General features: G+C 47.5%; 1 long non-coding RNA gene across 1 annotated transcript in view; it reads left to right on the top strand.

Moving 5' to 3' along the window:
- Window positions 1–14,754, top strand: part of LOC109451119 (uncharacterized) — a 39,759-nt gene that overhangs the window by 23,580 nt on the left and 1,425 nt on the right. The gene's annotated exons all lie outside the window — the stretch shown is intronic.

Here is a 14,754-nt window from a genome sequence, read left to right on the forward strand (position 1 = left end):
CCCGGCCCGGCGCAGCGGGGCCTCGGCGCTCCGGCTGGGCGCCCGCTCCCGGCCTCCCCGGCCTCCCGGGCCAGGCCACAGGCCCCGGCTGGCTCCGGGGCGCCTGCGGGGGGAGGTCCCCCGCCGCCGCCGCCGCGTCCCCCGCTCGCGTTCCAGTTGCTTTCTTCTGATTATTTTTTCAACAGCTGCAGTGGAGGCAGGGCCTCAGTTCTTGCGGACCTGAGCGCTACCCTTCCCTGTGCGACCTTTTCCTACTGGAACGAATGAGACCCGGGCGCCGGCGCCCTGCCCGTGTCCAGGAAGCACCCCAGCGCACCCCGGGTCTCTTTAGCCTCACAATCTCCTTGCAGAGGCCGTAATCGTTAGTCCCCGTGTCTGGGGAAACTGAGGCCCAGGGAGGTTACGTGAGTAGCCGAAAGTCACCCACCCCTGGAAAGCCCAGGAGGCTTTTGGAACACTCCACCTAGGTTTGGTTCACCCCAGAGCTTTTGTTTGTAACCATGGAGCCATACTGCCGCCGGAACCTCTTGGATCCTCAGTCATCCAAGGTGGCGGTTTCCACCGGGAAGTTCAAAGCCACAGTTACTACAGGAGGAGCGTCCCCCACCATTTCCAGCCGGGCACCCCTTTTCAGGAGCTGCTTGGCTATCACTTCCACCTGTGCCTTTCTGCATCCTCATCTCTCTCTCCACCTACCCCCACTGCTTTGTAGGATTTCTGGAAGGCTCTGATGGAGTCAGTATTCACTCCCAACCAGTGGCACACGGCGGGGTGGTCGAGTCCGATCTGTGGTCTCGGGAAGGGTTGCCTTTGCTGTACATTGCTCTTTGGATCGGTTAATGCTTGTGATTCCCGCTTGGCTGCACTGGCCTTTTTTCCTTGAATATTCAAAGCAGCAGTTAATGAACGAGGCACTGGCCGCTTTTACTCACTTAATCTTTAAAATAGCGCCACAAATAGGCATTGCTATATACAGATGAGGAAACTGAGGTTCACAGGGGTTGGAAAACTAGGCTGGCTCACGCAGTGCAAGTGCAAATGGCAGGCCTCATGTAGTCACCCCGTTCTGATTACTGGTGGCGTCCCACTTTTTAACCATAAATCCAGTACCTTAAATCTGATTATTAAAGCGTGTGCTTTACATCTGATTATTTGGTTAGGGGCACTGGTAGTGAAGGGATTACAGGATATTTTTGTTGAGTCTTTTGTTACCTCTACCTCCACGGAGCTCTGGGAAAAGAGACCCTGAATAGCTGATACTAGCAGACTGGAATCTTCCTTTTTGGGGCTGTCTGAGGTTCTGAGTGGCTTGGAAGAAGAGGTAGAGTCTTATGTTCTCTCCAGTCTACTTGAATGGGAAGATGGAATCCGTAAAAAAATTATCCGGTGCTGGATTCCTCCAGCTGAATAGCCCCCTTCTTTTGCAAGAACCTTAATTCTAAGCTCTAATTGCTGGTGAGGTGGATGGGGGTGGGGGAGAGAGTTGTGTTTGCCTCTGGAAATCATCAGTGTCATATAGGACAGTTACTGTCATATGCCTGCTGTGTGCCGTGCACTGTGCCAGGTGCCGTGTATGTGCTTTCTCTTTTGATCCTAAGAAGAAGGATCCTAAGAGATGAAAAGCTGGTTCCCAGAGAGGCTGTGCACCTAGGGAGGGGGAAGCTGGCGTTTGCATCCCTCCTCACAGCATCCCCTGTGTCTGCGAGAGGAAGTCATACAGGCACCCCAGAAACTTCAGTGCTTGCCTTCAGTCAGTGCAGAAAGCCAGGAGGGTCTTCGTTGCTGCTGGATTTTGGCTCCTTTGTGCTCCAGCTGTCTGCAGTTCCTCAACTCTGAGCACATTTGTTGATGGATTTCCAGAGCGGCTGTGGTATCTCCACCTGTCCTTTTTGCTTTTATAGATTGCCAGTCACTGGGGCATCCGGGTCCGAGCACTTGGGAGGGAAAGCCATCTGCTTAATTGCTTCCATTCCCCAGATGAGGAGCGCAGGGTACCAACATGCCGAGTTTTTGCTCTGAGCAGGCTGACTGGAGGCAGAGCAAGACGGCAGGAGCCAGGGCCCCCAGCCTCGCCACCACAGTTCTGGGGAAGAGGAACCAGAGGGCAGGGCTTTTGATGTCTCAGCCTCAGTTTCCTAGCCTGTGAAGAACTTTGGCTACGGGATGGCCCTTGCAGTTGTCCTCAGCCGAAGAAAAGCTGCTGTTTATTCACTCAGTTAATATTTATTAAACATGCCCTATATGCCAAGCACTTCTGTGTAGGTGCTGGACAGAACAGCAGTTAACAAAACAAGCTTCTTGGAGTTTACCTTTCAGGTGAAGGAGTCAAAAACAATTTGAACAAATGTATGTATGTAAAGTGTCAGGTAGTGCTTCCTGCTGTGGACAAAAATGAAAAACATAAGGGGGGAAGCTGGGGTATGTGTCTGAGGAGGGTAGCTGGTATTTTATTTAGGCTGACAAGGGAAGGCTTGCTGATCAGGTGGCATTTGAGAAGGAAGGGAAGGAGGGAGCCACACAGCTTTCTGGACGTTTCCTTTAGGCAGAGTAGCAAAGATAAAAATCCAAGAGATGGGAGTGTGTTACATAGCACTTGCAGTGTGTCAGGCACTGTGTTAAGTGCTTTATGTTATATATTGAATTCTGTTCCTGCTGTATTTTATTTACAGAAGCCAAGGCTCTGAGTGGTGATTTGCCCAGCGCCCTACAGTTAGCAGGTAGTGGAGGTGAAATTCAAATGGCAGGCTTACCCATCATGCTGCTTCCCACTGAGGGACTCTCCTTCTGGAACTAGTGTTTAATTCATGACTTGGTTCTTTTGATTTCGTGGGGATTAAGTGTTGACAGTGGCCAAGGTGATGCTTGGGCCCTGAGTTGCATAGTTTGGGGGAGAGAGCTCAGGGTCTGAAGTTGCTTTTTTGTGAGAGAGAAAGAAGGTAATACGTTTGATGCTGGAAACCCCATGTTGTGTTTATGGCAGAAGGGGAAAAACACCTTCAGATTAGTGTAAACAAGAGAGATAGGAGAATGGGGTAGTCTGAATCCCTTTGCCCCCCTCCTTTGTTTTAATTTCCCCACAATGGGCCCATCACAGCATGTTGTATTATACAGCGATAATTAAAACACTTGGATTAGTGAACTGAGATTTATAGGGCAAACAGGAGCCAGAGGAGAAAATGACAGTCATCTCTTTTATTTGCAGGCAGATATCCAAATTGCCACTTGCTTGCTTTTTCTTCCTGACACTATCACCTACTCTGCTTAATTAGATCCTTCCCCCCCCACCCCCCATATCATTTCCAATGCCCAGCCTCCTGCTCAGCAGTTTGTGAAGCCACATACTGAACCCTTTCCCACAGCCCAGGGAAGATGAGTCAGAAGCATGGCAAACAAAATGCAAACACCTTGGCACCAGGCTGTGGATTCCGGCTGTCCATCAGCATCCTGGAGCAGAGTGGGGAGGGCTGATCCCAGGGCCCCGGGGAGGAAGCTCCACGAGTTTACCAGCCCTCCTTAGTTTTCCACTAAGCACCCTCTTTGTTGTGGGAGCAGAGATGGTGAGTTCCGCAAACAGCAGACCACCCTCAAGGTACATTCCAAAACCACACAGGAAGAGTTAAATCCTGCCCCCTAATATTTATGGAATGTTTTACTATGTTCTAAGTATCATTCTAGACTCCAAGGGGGTGGGAGGTAGGAGGGACTGAAATGAACAAAATACTGCCAAAATTGACAATCTAATAAGACAGGATAGTTGAAAATAGCTGGTGAGAATTTTTCGCCAAATTCATTTTTTTGATAGTTCTGGAGTACCTACCTTGTGTCGCATTGTTGTAGGCACTGAGCAGGACACGGCAGTGACAAGGCACCCCCAAAATCCCTGCCCACATGGGTTTACAGGCTACCTGGATGGGGGAGGGGCAGGGCAGTAAATTGATCGCTAAAGAGCATGAGAACTATGGAGAAAAATGCAGTGGGGAAGGTGGCAAGAGAGTACTGGGGCTTGTCGTTTTAAAATGAAGTCAGTGAAGGCACTAGTATGGTGACTGACAGGTCTGATTTGGAATCTGGGCTTTGATACCTACTAGCTGTGTGACTTTAAGTTTCTGTTATCAACTGGTCTGAACCTTATTTTTCTCATCTGTAAAATGGGGCTAGTTATAGACACTTGTAAAGGGATTAGATAAGGAAAAAAATATATAAAATACATGTCTCATTAGGGCTCCATGAATGTTAGCTGTTATTAGTATTACATGCTTAGAATAGGGTGATGGGAAACTGAAGGACTGACTACTCATAATTACAGATGGAGAAAAAAGCGTTATTTTCCATGTCCCCTTTCCTTTCCCCAGTAATCACAGTTTGCCCACACACCAAGGAGAAGGCAGGAGTACAGGTGAACTCTTGAAGCCAGAATTAAGATTGGAGAGGATTTAGATAATGGTTTGGTATGTGGGACGTAGGTGGGAGTTAGAGGATTGTCAGTACTTTGCATTCTCTTTTAAAAATTATTTTCAACATGATCTGTGTTCACCCTTTTGTTGTATTCCACAACAAGCCTGGCAGGGAGGCCAGGGCTGCCCGCTTGACAAATGGGAAACCAGGCACAGGATGTGAATGCCTGGCCAAGGTCACCTCCAGTCTCCAGAGGAGATCTCCTGCCGGTCTAGAGATGAGTCATCCTGGAGTGTTGCTCCCGGGGTGAAATCACAAAGGAAGGAAGGCTTGGATTTATTGCAGGCAGCCCGGGAAGTTTCCTGTTCTTGAGGAGTCTCAGAAACAGTAACTCTTCCACCTGAGGGGCCTTATTTTCCCAAGGTCAGCTTCCAGAATAGCCCCCAGCCCCCTGGGAGATTCAGGATCTGATTTGGGGTGAGGGAGAGGATATTAGAAAGCCTTTGGCATAAAGGGAGGAAACAGAAAGGAGAAGAAAAGAGAGAAGGTATATAGTGGTTGAGAGCTTGGGCTCTGGGCTCAGACAGATCTGGGTTTGGTGGTTCTGCCACTTAATCAGCTTGGGCAAGTAGTCACAATAACCTCTGAGCCTCAGTTTCCTCATTTGTAATGTGGGGGATGAAAAAACTTTCCTCTGCCCTCAAGATTCTTCGGTTGGTCTAATAATGGGGACCACACATACGTGAGAAAGTCAGAGACCCCACATATGAGTACATGAAGGATTCGAAGACAGATAGAGAAAATGAGGTATATATGACATTCTAAGCCAAGGGTCACCTTGGGGCTTCATTGCAGGACAGTAAGAAGAACAGATGTTTAGTAATTGTGCCCTGCCCTATAGATAGGTAAAAAATAAAAGGTTATCTCTGATAATCTCTTATTAAGGGCAAGGCCCCTTAGTCAAATTCTTCCAGGTAGTTCAGGGGGATAGAAGTTGCTCTTTAGCCTGCAGCGTCTCAGTTGCCTGTAGCTCAAGACCATCTGCTTACCACAGAGGCACATCTTGGGGTGACTCGTTCTGGACCACTGCAGTTAAATGGGATGGTAACAGTACCTGACTCACAGGTTGCTGGGAAAGTGAAAGAAGATGGTAGGCGCTGAGTGTTGAGGACAGTGCCTGGCAGTGGGAGCTCTTAGTACTGTGAGCTGTTGTTGGAGAGGAAAAGGTCTTGATAAGCTCTGTCCACCTGAAGCATTTAGTCAGTCACACAGCAGGTGCCCTCTTAGCTGTCTAGGAGCTTATGCCGGGACCAGCAGAGCAGGACCAGACAAGCATCCCATGTCTTTCCATCCTTGTCACCCTCCCTGGCATCATGGTTCAGTGGGTGTGGCACCTGGGAGGGTCCCCCCTCGGTGTCCTCTCCTGCTCAACTTCATGTTTGCTTCTTTGGCCCAGACCCTCTGTTCGGCCTGTCTCTGTTGACTCCATATAATGAAAAATAATTGAGCCTTTCTCCACTTGTAACTGTGCAGGAACAAATCAAGTGCCACCTCAGTCATTGGCCTGTGAACACACCACGCCTGCTGCAAAGTGTCCTGCTGGAGCCTGGTTCCTCAACCCAGGCTGCGGGAACCCATGGGCTAGATGCACTTCTGAGGGTGGCTGAAACACTGGCCAGCATTGTGGTTGTCTAAGGGTTCTGGGACGAAGGTGCGAAAAACAGCACTTCTGAGCATTTATCCAAAAGGTTAATTGTTATGTTCTCCGATTATGAATCTGCCCTTCATCCTCCTGCCTTCCTTCTTTGTCACTCCTTGCCTCCACTGGCTGTAGAAGATTTCATTACAAAAACAGATAACAGGTGGGGCTGAAGAGTTGCATGGGCTTGGGGGACGGGGGCAAGGAGGCTCCATATTTTTCTGATTTGTGTATCAATTGTCCCAAGAGCAGACCTCAAACTTAGTGATAGATATGATTTTTGTAACTGTTTTTCACTTAGCACTATGTTATAGACATTCCCCCATGTTCCTCTATAGTCCTCCCAATTATAGTTTAAAATGGGGACATAAGATTCCCTAAACCATCGTTGTGTAACCATTTTTCTCCTTTGGGGCATTTGTGGCCAAGGTCATTGGCTAAGGGCTGCTGAGCAGCATGGGAGGGTTGAAGGTTTGGCTTGTCGGAAGCAGAAGCACGCTGCAGCTGAGAGGAGCATAGAGCTGCTACCCCCACCCACCCACCCCTCACCGCACTGGTTTTTACATTAGGCATTGAGTTTGCAGCCCAGCACCACCTGGCTATTATTTCAGCTGTGTGAATTAGAGTGGGTGAGGGTGGCAGGGGAGGATCAATCCTCTTGAGGTAGACAGAAGAGGAATTTTTATCCCCACTTTACAGATAAGGACACTGAGTCTTGGGGAGGTCAAGAGACTGACTTGCCAGAGCCGGGCTCTGAAGTGGCAAGATGAAGACCAGTGTCTGCGTTCTGCTTCCCGGTGCTTTTCTCTTCCATCAACCTAAATGCTTGTTTCTCCCCCTCTGGTTCATCTCATCCAGCCCACTTTTCTTCCTGTCACACGGGGATGCTCCCCAAGTAAACCTGTGTGTGCCAGTGCAGATTAGACACAGATGTTACAGCTGGGCTAGACCCATGTGAACGAGCCCTTTCTCAAGAAGGGCAGAATAGTTGGCAAAGAAAACCAGAACTTGTTTCCTAAAGACTTCCCCTGTAGGAGGTGTGTTTTTATTTTTATTTTTTGGTCTTCTTAGCCAGGAGGGAGATGGTGGCTGAAGTTCATCCCTTAAATCTTCAAGACTTTAAAGAGGCCACTCAGATCTCTGCCCAGAGAAGTGCAGTGCTGCTAGAAACACCTTTTTCGAGTCTCAGCAGTGGTCACTGCAGTTTTCTTTCACGGTAGAAAAAGACATGAGTCCTTTAAAAGGGCTTTTGCAAACAGCATTGAGTTCTTAGACTGACAAGACAGTTTTGAAAGAAGAAAAAAACATTGTTTATGTCAGCTCTGCCGCTTATCAATATAAAGTGAAGATTAAGATTCATTTATGTGAATAGACTATTTGGGGGGAAATTCATATATATTTACTAATGGAACCATTTCCATATTCATAATGAAACACACACACACACACACACACACAAAAACAACAAGGCTCATAAAACCTTTCCTGGGACAACCAGAAAAGGAGTGAATCCCTGAAAATACAAGTTTGTGGTATTATCTTTGCGTATTAGCAAATTCTTTAAGCTTTCGAAGTGTGTTGGGGACCTAGTCTGCTGTTAATTAGTTTAGCATTTTCTTTCAATTTATGCCTTTTCTAAGCTGTTTATCTTCACTCTGGGCCAAGCCTATACTAGCCTACCTTGCACTCACTGTGGCCTCAAATCTTTACAACCCCCCTTTGAAACAGGGCTCCCGTGTGCCTCGCTCCACAAACACTGTGAGAATGGCTCCCCTAGAATTTGGCAACATGGGGGCCCTGGAGGTGTAGTTATGAGTGATGACCAAACTCTGAAAGGTTCCCTAATGGGAACTTAGTAGCAGACAGGATTTGAATCCAGGTCTAGATGACCCACTCTGTTTTGCCATAAATTAGCAAATCTGTGCTGAGCCCTTTCTCTGGGATAAGACACCCAACTGTTAGGAAGGCACCTTGAGGAAAATGCCAAGAGGAGTCAGACCAATACCTCTCTTCAAGGTACCTGCAGTCTAGGGTAGGTTAGGGGTGTACCTTTATTGTATAGAAAAGTGTTAATTCGCAATCCTCATTTTATAGATACGAAAACTGTGATCACACAGGTCAAGTGACTAATTTAAGGTTACACAGCTATGAAGTGATAAGACTTTTATTAGGTGATTGTGGCTGGAAGCCCTCAGGAGTCTGAAACACTGATGTGGACCCCCTCAGGGCTGTCCTGAAAGGGCCCACAGAACCCAAGTGCTCAAAGGGTCTGTGCTCCGTGCCCCTGGACTGAGTGGAGGTTCCCAAAGGGATGTCTCCCTGTAAGATGCCTCCAAGGCTCCCAGCTCCATGGCCTTCCTGGCAGCAGAACTCACGGACTCACCCACCTCTCCCTGTGTGAAGGCTCCCTGCATTGGCAAGCTCACTCAGGAGACCTGCCATCCCCAAAGATTGCCCAGTAGGACAGACGGGGCCACTGAGTTGAGCTGTGCTGTGTAGAAATATTTGCCTTAGGACCACAAACCAAGGAAGATGTGGAGGGCAATGAGAGGAGGGAAGGCTAGGAATTGCCGTGTTCTCAGAGAGCAGTGAGCCCCAGGGCCTTGATTTTCTGGCTGCCACCATGGACGAGCTTTATGAACTCTCCCAGCCCCTCTGCTCAGCTGGGAAGTGGCATCACGGGAACAGGGTCTCCCTCAGTGTTGGGAGGATAGGGGAGAAATAGCTGAGCCCGTTGTCGGACATCGAGTAGCTGTTTTACAGGTTTCTTTCCTTCCTCTTCCCGCCCTGCCTCCCTTCTCTCTTAATTCCTAGCTGGTTAATAAGCCCTGTGGGGCTCTCCTGCTGCCTTCACATCTGCAGTGACAGCATTTCCCTTTCTCACACTGGCTTCCCAGCGACTGCACTGCCATACACGACTCTCACTGGAGATGCACACATCACGAGAGAAAAAATGTTGGGGCAGCCACGTAACGGACCAGGAGGGGGTCCGGTGAGGCCATTCTGTATTTGGCCTTTTGAGTCATCTGGCCTGGGTGTTCATCCCAGCCTCTGCCACATTGGCTGTGTGACCTAGGGTATGTCATGTAACCTCTCTGTGCCTCGGTTTCATACTTGTAAAATGGGATGGGAATAGTACTCAACCTCACAGAGATGCAGGGAGTATGGAACACAGTAGTTCACTAGAGCCCCTGGCACTGGAAAGTGCTAGGAACTGTTATCTAAAGAAAACACCCAATTCAATGGGAAGGGACTTGACACATCAGGGCCCACCCCTTTAGTTTTTAAACTAATTTATTTAGTTGACAATAAGAATGACAAAATAACATTTATTGAGCATTTGCCGTGTGCCAGGCTCTGTGCCAAATACTTTCCATGTATTAACTTGTTTGAAAATGTGAACATACAAGAGAGGTGCGTCTGCCTCCCACCCTGAGTTTCCCTCCACAGAGGCAGCCGCTGTTACCAACTCTCTGTGTCTTTACCTCTCTGTGTCTGAGGTCCTCTGTGCATGTGCACATATTTCAGTCTCTGTTTATCCCTTCAGCTTTAAATATGAGGAGACTTGGGCGCAGGGAGGAAACACAGCAAATTGGAATAATAGTTTGTATTCTGTGTAGAGGGCGCTACTCCAGGCACTGTGTGAATTTGACCCCTTGCTACAACTCTGCAGAATGAGCTGTAGGTATTGTGTAGAATAAATGCTCCAAGCTTTAGTTTACCTCAGTGGGTTGCTTGAGGATTAAATTAGATAACCCCCATAGATGGATTTTTCAGAGTTCCTGGCACATCATAACTTCTCAGGAGATGGTGGCGGTAGGGCGAGGTTCAGTGTTTCATGGGTGCCTGAAGCTTGTACACTTTGAAGGATGTCTTTAAGAGACATAATACAGGGGGGGCCGGTTAGCTCAGTTGGTTAGAGCATGGTACTAATAACACCAAAGTTGCCGGTTCGATCCCCACATGGGCCACTGTGAGCTGTGCCCTCCTTAAAAAAAAAAGAAAGAAAAAGAGAAATAATATGAATTATGAATTCAGTGTAGGAATGTAAGTGATTATTTGTTTAGAGGAAGAAAAGAACTCCAATTTACACATTTTAAAAACCAACAAATGACTCCAATGCTATAAAATCCAGGAGAACAACAGCAGATTTTTATTAATTAATTGCCTGGCACACCTTTATCATACTTTTTGTTTCTACCTTTTCTGGCCTCATTCTCTTTGATCACATTTTTATATGATAACAATGTTCTAAAGTAACTTTCTAGAAGGAGAATAAAAGAAATTCAGCCTTTAGCATGGTTGATCAACATTTGTTTTGTATTATTGACAGTGTAGATGCAGAAATGAGCAAATTCACACACACACACACACACACACACACAGAGTAGTATTACTGCATGTTCATGTTCCACAAACAGAAGAATTTCAGTAAATTCTATTTTGTACTGTTCCCATCAAAATGAATAAAGAAGCTATAGTCCATTATAATTATATGCATTGAGTATATTTCTGACAGTAGAGAACATCCATTTTGATTAGAGGAACTGATCTCCCCCTTACAATATTAGGGGTCTAGTAATTATTAGGTTGATGCTTAAGTAATTGCAGTTTAAAAGATTAAAAATAATTGCAAAAACCGCAATTACTTTTGCACCAACCCAGTAGAAGCGTTTCTATTGGCTGGCATCTGACTCTGTCCATTTTAAACCTTTCTCCTCCTTCCCTACCACACTCTTCAGCGTTGGGCACTGTAGGACATTTCATGTGGTCATTCAACTGCTGAATCAGGAACTGGGTGGTGGGCTCTTGGATACAGGGGTACCCCGGGGAGCTGTGCCTGCCCTGGAGGGTTAGCAATCACTCAACATGCAAGGAGGTGACTGTGAGCCCCAGAACTGTATCCTGCTAGGGTCACACTCAGTGTCCCACCTACTTGACTCCCTCCTGGGTGTTCCCTGAATGCCTGAGGCCACCGTAAGATCACACAACAGGAGGGCAGGAGTGACAGAGGGAAACGAGTGGGGAGAGACTGTGCTCTTTGCAGTTAGGGTTAAGACTTGACTTTGGCAAAGCTTAGAAAAACCCGTGACCCCGTTTCTTTCCGGGCGCCCTCCCAAGGCCTTGGGAGGGTTCTGAAGCCTCCGTGCTGTCAGGCACAGTGCATCTTGCTTGCTGTGGTTAGTATTCGTGGTGAAAAGCAGGGTCCTTCCAGAGAGAGCTGTGCAGCCCACTTTGGAACTGTGCGACCTAGCTGGCGTGTTCATTCCCTCCATAAACTTAGGTTCCTCTGCAGTAAGCACGATACTGTGACTAGTATCCACCTTGCTGGGAAGGGCAAGTCTGTGAGGACAGACATGGCCTGACGGTTTGTTTTGTGTCCCGTGTCTGGAACACATGGCCCACACTCAACAAATATCTGTTTTGTAGATTTAATGAAGTACAGGGTGTTGGGTGTTTACCCCAGTCTCTCGGAGAAGAGGAGACTGAGGCCCAGTGAGCTGAAGTCCCTTTCCTGTACTACGCACTGCGTCTTGTCAGCCCCAGCGTCAGCCCCAGCGCAGACCCTGGGTCTCTGAGCCTCCCTTTGTTCCCGCTGACCCTCCCCTGCGAGCTGACTCGGAAGGGGATGCTTAACTCACTTCCGAGTGCCTGAGATAGTCATTTGAGTTATTCCCTCCGTTATGGACAGGAGCCAGGGTCTCTGGGTGTCATCTCTGGAATTTGCTGTGATCCACGGAATCCACTCTTCCAGAGACTCGCCTGCCTCTTCCCCTCCCTGACCTGACCTGGGTCCCTGGGAATGGTGGGAGGCAAGGAGACAGTTGGAAGAACAAAGGTGAATGTTTCTGAGCCATAAAATAGTGAGCCTGAAAAACAAGTTTGAAAGATGAATGGCTCTGGAGCTTGCGAAGCTTAGCTGGGGCAACCCTCGGAATTATTGACATTCCTGCGCAAGAAGGCTGGGAGGCCCCTCATGGGTGGGAACACTTGCCCTCGCCCTTGTCTGCCTCCACAGCTCCCTCCAATTCCCAGAGGTCCTCCAGCAAAGCCGGAAGTCACTTGTGCTGCAGAACCTTGGTGATGAGGCCTGAGGGGCGTCAGTCCGAGGTCATCTTGCCATTATGTGACAGGAGCTGTGGTCTACAGAGCCAGGTGGCTGCAGGTGGTCACTCCGCCAAACATGTAGAGCAGGTGACAAACCTGCAGTCTGGACCCCACAGATGGAGGGCACCTCTTTGCCCTGCTTCTCCTCTGCCTGGCATAGATTTCCAGCCAAGCTCTGTACCCGCTTCCACCTTGGTTTTATTATTATACAAGCTGCCCTGATGGTGTGGGCCTGTGCCTGGGGTGCTTCTCCTTTCTACGAGGGAAGGAGGAAGGATGAACGTGCTCATTCCTCCTGTGCCCCTTCCCCATTAACAAGACAATGGGATGTTGCAGCCTCTGCTTCCAGCCTATTCTCCCTCCAGCCCTGGGATAATATTTATATACAAATGCTGGCTCTGATCTCCACTCAGAAAACACCAGCTGCTATTGAAAATCTTTGTGCATGTGATAGAGAGCAGAGAGGCTGGGCCTCACGTGGGCCCCCTCCCCTTGAGCTGCTCTGGAGGGTGTTAGGGAACAGTGAGTGTGTTTGTGTTTTTCAAAGTCATCTCAGGGCTCTGTCCAGACAACTGAAGGCCTGTCAGAGCCAAAAATGACTTATTCCTTTTAGAAAAGACAAAGGGATTAGGTGTCCCAGGGACTTTAACAAATGCATTGTTGGTGGTTTTGATTGAGGTTTCATTTAGGGACGGTAAGTGCAGAAATGAGGGTGCCAAAGATGCAGGCGGCCAGGGTGGTGAAGACCCTGGAGACGCAAGGGCACACACTGCTGGCAGGGACGTAAGTTAGTGCAGCCTTTTGGAGGGAAATTTGTCAACATCGTTCATAAAAAATGAGCATGACCTGTGATGCAACAATTCTGTGCCGTGGATAGTATCCTAGAGTGATGCTTGCCTGTGTATACAAAGACCCAAGTTCAAAAACGCTCACTGCAGAAAAAAGAGGACAGCACCGCTGTCTCTCAGTGGGGGGCTGGCTCAGTACATTACCACTCATCCACATGATGGAACACTAGCTAGATGGCCATTGAAGAAAAGAACAAGGTAAATAATAACAGTGGCTGACCCCACACGTATGATACTCTGAACACTATTTTAAGTGATTTTTATATTTTACAATATTTACGATATTAACTCATTTAACCTTCACAACAATCCTTCAATTACTATTATGGGAATCTTTTTATAGATTAGAAAAGAGATGTTAAGGAATTTGCCCGTGGTCACACAGCTAGTAAGTAGGGGAGCCGGGTTTCAGGCCTGCTGGGCTCCGGGTCCATACCTACCACACAAATGTCTGTATGTCCAGATGCCCTTGACGTGTTATGAACTGAAAAATTCAAGTTGCAGAGGAATAGAGGGTGATCTTATTTACGTTAAAAAAAGAAAGTGTATGTATGTGCGCACGTGAATACATCACATATATTGGTAAAAGCAAAGCTCTGTTAGAGGACATATCCAAGCAGCAGTTCCCTCCAGGGAGGGGTGTGAGATGGGGGAATGCAAAGAGGATTTCTTTTTTTTAACTTTTAACCGGATATAGTTGTATATTTACTTGAACTCGTGCTTTTGGTATTTTAGAAACAGTAAGCTTGAGGACACTATCAAGGCAATGATAATAAAATAATAAAAATTTAGTTTCCATGTCTCAATAGTCCCTTAGAAAGAAGAGACATGCTCTAACCATGGGCTCAGAGTAACCCTTGTGATTAACTCCAGAGTGATAGACGGGGAACCAAGCCTAACAGACAGGCCTTCCCATAAATTAGATGACGGTGATCTGAGGAATTGTTCTTCTGGTTGGCTGAAAGGCATCCTGAGATAATTACTCTTATTCTCATTACCCTCGAAAGTCTTGCCTCCTCCTGGAAGCCTTGGCCCAGACATTGGAAGAGAAATGATGGTGTTCCTGACACACAACCCCTCCACATTCCATCTTCACTCCCCCGCCCTCCTGCATTTTATGTGTCCACTTAACGCACCATTGCACCTCATGTAAATATGCCACGTACTGGGCCTTTGTTTAATCACTGTCCCTTCAGAGTCATCTCGTAAAAATGGACTCCTGGTGCATTCTATTTTTAGGTATTTTACAATTTGCAGATCTTATTTCCATTTCATTATTTCTGTTCACTGGGGATGGTCCCTTGTCCCTGTAATGTACTTTGTACAGAATCTGTTGGAGAATTAAACCATGCAGGGGCTTAGAAGAGGGTCTGATGGGGAACATGGGGGCTATCAACGTTTTAATCCCCATTTTTAAATTCCAGTGTTTAAATATTGATTTGTGAAATGTGACCCATCATAAAGAACATAGAATAATAGCCATACCAGCTTTACTTACTGTGTCAGGCCACAGAGTACCCAGTGTTTCCACACATTTTCTTATTTTAATTCTTCAAGCAAGTTGAGAGGATACTATCTCCCATTATCCGTAAGGAAGCTGAGGCTCAGGGAGGTTACATAAAGTCCTCAAAGTTATACATGTGGAAAGTGGGAGATGGATTTCTCACCCAGGTCTGTCGGTCTGTCTGCAAAACCTGAGCCCGA

Source organism: Rhinolophus sinicus, linkage group LG10 (genome assembly GCF_036562045.2).
Source record: "Rhinolophus sinicus isolate RSC01 linkage group LG10, ASM3656204v1, whole genome shotgun sequence".
Taxonomy (NCBI): Eukaryota; Metazoa; Chordata; class Mammalia; order Chiroptera; family Rhinolophidae; genus Rhinolophus; species Rhinolophus sinicus.